The sequence below is a fragment of the Prorops nasuta genome, unplaced genomic scaffold, assembly GCF_024137725.1.
Source record: "Prorops nasuta isolate Cenicafe-Biocafe unplaced genomic scaffold, Cenicafe_Pnas_1.2 PNAS00019, whole genome shotgun sequence".
Classification (NCBI taxonomy): domain Eukaryota; kingdom Metazoa; phylum Arthropoda; class Insecta; order Hymenoptera; family Bethylidae; genus Prorops; species Prorops nasuta.
In genome coordinates, this window is record NW_027116816.1 from 3,310,593 (window position 1) to 3,316,592 (window position 6,000).

The following is a 6,000-nucleotide window of genomic DNA, read 5'->3' on the forward strand; positions in this document are numbered from 1 at the left end:
TGAGCCACGATCCATAAACGAGACTGCGTTCATTTCGCGTGACACTGATTGTGCCACGACAGCTTTAAGTTTCATTCGGTGAATAGGCTTGTGTGACCAGCATCGCCTGGAGATGTTTATCGCGATCCGCGTGTTCCGATTTGCGCGTGTGCTGATCCTGCGAAATTCGCCCGAAGGAATGTCCGAGCAATAAGCGAGTATTTACAACGATTTACGAGCACGTTCATGCACTAACTTAGCCAAGCATCCCTATAACGAGGCTCTAATGAGCACACGCCTTCTGCAACGACACTCAAGTCTGCAACTTATCGAAACCCACTTGTCAATTACATCATCTACGCCATACCACGTACTACATGCCCCACTAGAGAAATTTTTATCTTGGGCTTAAATTACCCATAAACAGTTCCCTTGCAAATAATAATAATCGATATCGTTCTCTTTCTCTCTCTCTCTCTCTCTCTGTATCAACGCCTATTTTATCCCCACGTTCATTTCGACTCCCGACCATTGTTTGCGTCGAACAATTTCACCAACGTGTAATTATACGGCTCCAGCGATCAATTAGCCTCGTCATTAGGATCTCGTCAGGCGTTCTGTAAGATCGTGACACCCCGTATATCAAATTATCACGCCAAAATAGTGTACTCGGGGTTAATGAAGAGGATTAATGGACTGCGGATATTATTCGTGAAATTCAAAGAGCATATCGTACTGTGAAGAGTATAGGGGGTGGGGGAGAGGGTGGGTGGAAGCCCTCCGTGAAACGGCCGGAGAAATTACTGTCACAGTTTGGCCACGTGATTAACCTCGGCGAGGCCGTGGTAACAATTAGAGAAACCTTGAAGAGATTGGAGAGGGGCGGAGTGGTGCAAGGAAGGGGGTAGAAGCGGAGGGGGAACGAGAGAGGCTCGATTACATCTCTCCCGGCAATATTTCACGTCACTTCCGGTTACACTCGGGTCTCCACTGGAGCTTATGAGACTTCAGCAGCCGAGAAGGAGAAGTGGGAGGAGGGGAGGGGGGGGGGGAGGGGTGTTAGGGTGGCTTAGAGTGAGAGGCAAGCGCGGGTACTGGGTGGCCCAAATGGGACGGAGGAGTACGAGCGTGGACCTCTGGAAAGGGAGTCGCGCAACGAAGATGGAACGGAATGGTAGAAACGAGAGGACGAGGCGACGAAAATAAAGGACGAAATGGGAAATATATCAAACACTAGAAACGGGAAAGGATCGCAGATAGAGGCATGAAAAATGAATTTAAAGGGAATAACGAATCGGTCGAGTGCGCGAAGTGCAAACGAGGATGGAGAAAAATGGATAAAGGGGGTGGGGGGAGAGATGAGACCGAAGGGAGGGGGGATGAAATAACAAAAATTGAAAAGCCAAGGAATTTTTAAAGCGAATTTATCGGGCAAATGAATTTGGACGTTGCATTGCGTTTTTATAAAATTTAAAAGGTAATTAGACTGGCAGGGAAATATATTAATATTTAGCGAGACATGAATATGAAAGAGTTTGAATATGAAGCATAATAAGAAACGCTTCGAGTGTGAATGGAGGTAGAAAAATCTGGACCGACGAGTCGGGCAAAATAGTTTATGAACGGCAGTGGTTGGGAAGATGCAGGTCTGCGTGAGGAATGGGGTATGATAGGGGGGGGGGGAGGGAGGGGAGGGGAGGGGCGGAGAACTAAGAGAGAGCTTTCGTCTGAGAATTAATTTCAATTGGATTACCGGGAATATTGTCAGTGCTTACGTCAAGAGGCCGTCGCGTTCCTCTTGGAAACTAAACGGGCCAACGTGGAAAGTCGAGAGAGCGTACTCTTTTATGGAATAATAACGTCCGGGCGAATAATAGATCATCGTTAAAAGCGCAATGATAACCCCATAAAAGCTATTTTACGATTTGATATCTCCCCAATTACAAATTTAACTTCTTCGAGAAACTCCCTGCTACCAATTTTTTAATTTTATAATAGAATTTAATAATGCAACGATTTAGCGATAGATTATACATGTAATCAATTTGTAAGAGCCGGAGTGTTGATAGAAAAATTACAGGGAACTTTAAAGTTTCGTTTTTATATACAATCTGATTAGCAGAGTTGTTTCCGAGTTGTATGCATGTATATATATATATATATATAGAGAGAGAGAGAGAGAGAGAGAGTAGCGAATCCCCTCAAGGATCGTGCCATTATATAGTACAGGTGGCTCTAAGTTTTTCTTGGCAAACAAAGCGAGACATTGAAGAATCGGGCTCACGCTATATAGTATCATTGTTATCGTCTATCTATAGGAATAATTCATTGTGTCCAGTTTCGTCCAAGCAATTTACGCTTTCTTTTCTGACGTCACGGAAGGGAGAATAGCGGAAATGGGCGCACAGGATAATGCGAAAAGTTTATTTCAGCTCGTTATCGCATTACCTTGAAAATGTTTCAATACGATATGATAGTAATAGGGGGACTTGGTCAGCAAAGTTTTCTCATGCTCTTTGGCTCCTCTAGCTTTCTTGAATTTTTCTTACAATTTCCTGCCTTTGCATTCTTCGCCTCCAAGTCCTCGGGCCTTTACGATCCTCCCAAAGGGCAGTAGAAAGGGATTCCACAGTATGTATATATATATATATATATATACTTGAAATAGGACGATAAGCATCTTCGTGCCAGTGACAAAGCTGATGTTGATGATGGAAAAGCCAGTAGAAAGAGAAATATATGGAAAAAGGCGTGAAATTTTTACAGCGAGTGTTCTGCAGCGCAAACACGTACACGGGAAATATATTTGCTACTTTATGTATTTAAGCGACAAAAAGCACAAGACTCGCGTAACTTTCAGCCTCGTACAATTCTGTCTTATATGATGACAAAACTTAACAGTAAAACTTATTACAGCGAGAGAAGTTATCCAGCAGAAAATAACGAAGTATACTTACCGGATTAAAGGGGGTGAATAAAGAAAATAATTTTTTAAAATACTTCGTAATTCAATAGTGTTATTTTTCTGGGTAAATTTATGCATCAAAGATTAAACGTCAGGGAGAGGGCAAGAGAATTACGTAAAATGCTGAAGGAAAGGAAAAGTTGAATTTCAAACTGAATAGTCTATTAAACGCGCAACTTGAAAAATTCTCCTTAATGAAAATTAAAGTGATTTTTTCGTCTAAATATTAAGGAATAAAATAGGTGTTTTCAAAGGAAATCTCTCGGAAAGTTTTATTCGATTTGTTGGGAGTTGCGAGGGATGAGAGATGGATTTTTGACGGGATTGCCCGAAGGTACAAACACTGCTTGATGGAACTCGTGGAGGGTGGTGGATTTGAAAAACTAACGTATCAAGGGGTATATAGTAATAGAAGAAAAGGGGGAGGAGGTGAGAGAAGACGAGGCGGAGGAAGGGATCGGAGCGAGTGGGGAGAGAATAAGGAAGAGAGAAAGCAAAAATCGCGAGAGAGAGAAGGAGTTTACTCCTGAAGCCCGCAGCGATCTTCCAGTTCTACGAAAAATACAGAGTCGCGTGTGGTGCGCGTTCAAAGCTTCTTGGGATCGCGTGAAAATAGAAAGCCTTCCTCCCTCCTTCTGCCATAGATAATTTTAAACAAAAAAAAAACTTAAAATAGTGATATAATTGATCGATTAAAGCTAAACCGAAAAATTGAAGATTCATTGGCAATTTAGCAGCTATTAGGGATGAAGGAAAACAGGGCTATATTGAAATTGTAATGCTCGATAATGCTGATTTATCCAATATCGCTGTACAGCAACGGCTAAAGTTATATGGAGATTATTGTTATCAGAAATTGGCAGATCTTCCACCAAATTCATGGAATTCAGTTGTGTTCACAATAGATGGTAACATGAACACGATTTGGCAATACCAATAGCCATAGGCGTCATGCAATTGTATTTAGCTTGGAGAGATTCTATTGTGCCAACGGTAGAATAGAATGTGAGTATAGTGAATTATAGCGATGCTAGGCGTGACTGAGGTTTCGATTCCCTGGATCGGCTACGGATCCAAATGCTTCGTTCGCTAATATAACGTTTAAAAATCTTGAAATTCTCCAGCGAATTCCCCCATTCGTTTAATTCTGGCTGAAGCAATGACGAAATTCAGGATAAAGAATGATATACTATATTTATATATATATAGATAAGCTAATCGTTTTACAAATTAGCACGCTTTTAATAAAGCACCGATTGAGCTACGATATACTGCGAGTTGATTCAATGGAATTCACAATATCATAAATCCCGAACGCGTCTTCTATACGAGTGCTAAGAAGGAACTCGTTAAAAGTTGAGCCAGACGTCGCGCGCACTAAATACCGATAATTATACCCTCGCCATCGGATAAATAACTTTTTCTCAGTCTCATCGAAGTAAGTCTTTCTATGAAAAGGACAGAAAACTTCTCACCGCGCTCTGTGCTCGTTAAAATAATTTTTGTACATAGAATTCAAACGATCGGGTCAGCTTCCCTCAGTAGTACGGTACCTTCGAGAAATGTTACTTCTCAAGGAGAGTTTCGAGCTTATTCAAGCTGAAATATCTCGCAAGGATTTGTGCCTCGAGCTATTTTTGGTATTTATCAACGATAACTCGACGAGGAGCGAGTTGTAAAAGTTAAAAAATACTTACGGTTTTTTGCTCATCTTCCAGAATTTCAAGGTCTTTGTGGATGTCCCGCAACTCGATTATTAGTCTTCTTCTAGTTTTGGGTATATACTTTGCGATTCGATTCTGCAACGTGAAAAAGAGGGGGAAAAGGGTAAAGATTGATCAAACTTGATTTCACGGATTTTTGATTGGTGAAAAAATGCTTATGTATCTATATATAGAATGTTTCAGAATTGAGGCTCGAGCTGCAATAAACAGATAACAGGGCTATTGTTCCGAGAAGAAAACTCTTAAACAATTTTGTAATATTGTTAATATTTCCCGAGTTACGCAACAATCTGTTTAGGTCAAGAATCTACATAAATTGTTTGCTGCTTTGTGAATATAAATAATACGAAAAAAAAATCATTAGCTTTTTATCGCCTATTATCATATCCATAAAAAATTATTCTGCTCTATTCTTTAATATTGTTCACATTTAACGAGTTACATAATATCTCCCGTAGGTTACGACCTAAGAAAAGTACGCCTAGACAGATTTTAATGTAAGTTAAAAAATATTAGCAATATGAAAAGAAGTTATTAAACCTTTTTTATCGTTACTCTCACATCTACAAAAAACTTTTATAAATCTTTTTAACAGTATTAATATTCACCAAGTTACATAACAATTTTTCTAGATTCTTGGCCCAAATACATATTGTTATTTACCCAGAAAATTTTAACGATATTAAAAATTTGTATAAGACTTTGCATCTCAGAATCGGTTCATCCATCCAGGGTACGCAGCTTCGAAATTTGTCGACATACTCCGTACAACATTTGGCATAAAATAATGGGAAGAAAAGACGCATGGTAGGTTGAAAGGCTGTAAATGAAATTTTGATAGGATCGAGAGCGATTATCCGAAGAGAAGCAGATAAAGCGTGAAAGGATATGGCTGGGGAAGTTATTCTGTTGTGCATGTGTCGACGTTTGCCGGTAGCCAAGCAGCCAAGGCGAGCGAAGCCGTATATGCATCGAACATTGATTTTAAACATACACCGAGACCCGTCGACGAGAGAGTATAAAAAGAATTGAATTTGCACAGCTATCAATTCGATCTTCCTCTGCTACTCTCGCCGACTAGGAGCGCACGAACGAAAACGTAGAAAGCAGATACAGAAAAGTTTTTGTTGATCGAGTTATAGAGTTTAGATGGAGGAAGTAGCTTGTTTCTATTAGTGGACGGTAAATTGTTTTATTCCCACTGCTTTTTACATAATCAGTAAGAAAACTTTGCTTTTTATACCCCTTCATGAATAACGAAATAAGCTCTAACGAAATAAGCTCGGAAAATAGTTTAAAAATTTATTTCTAATTATTCCCCTGACTCGACCA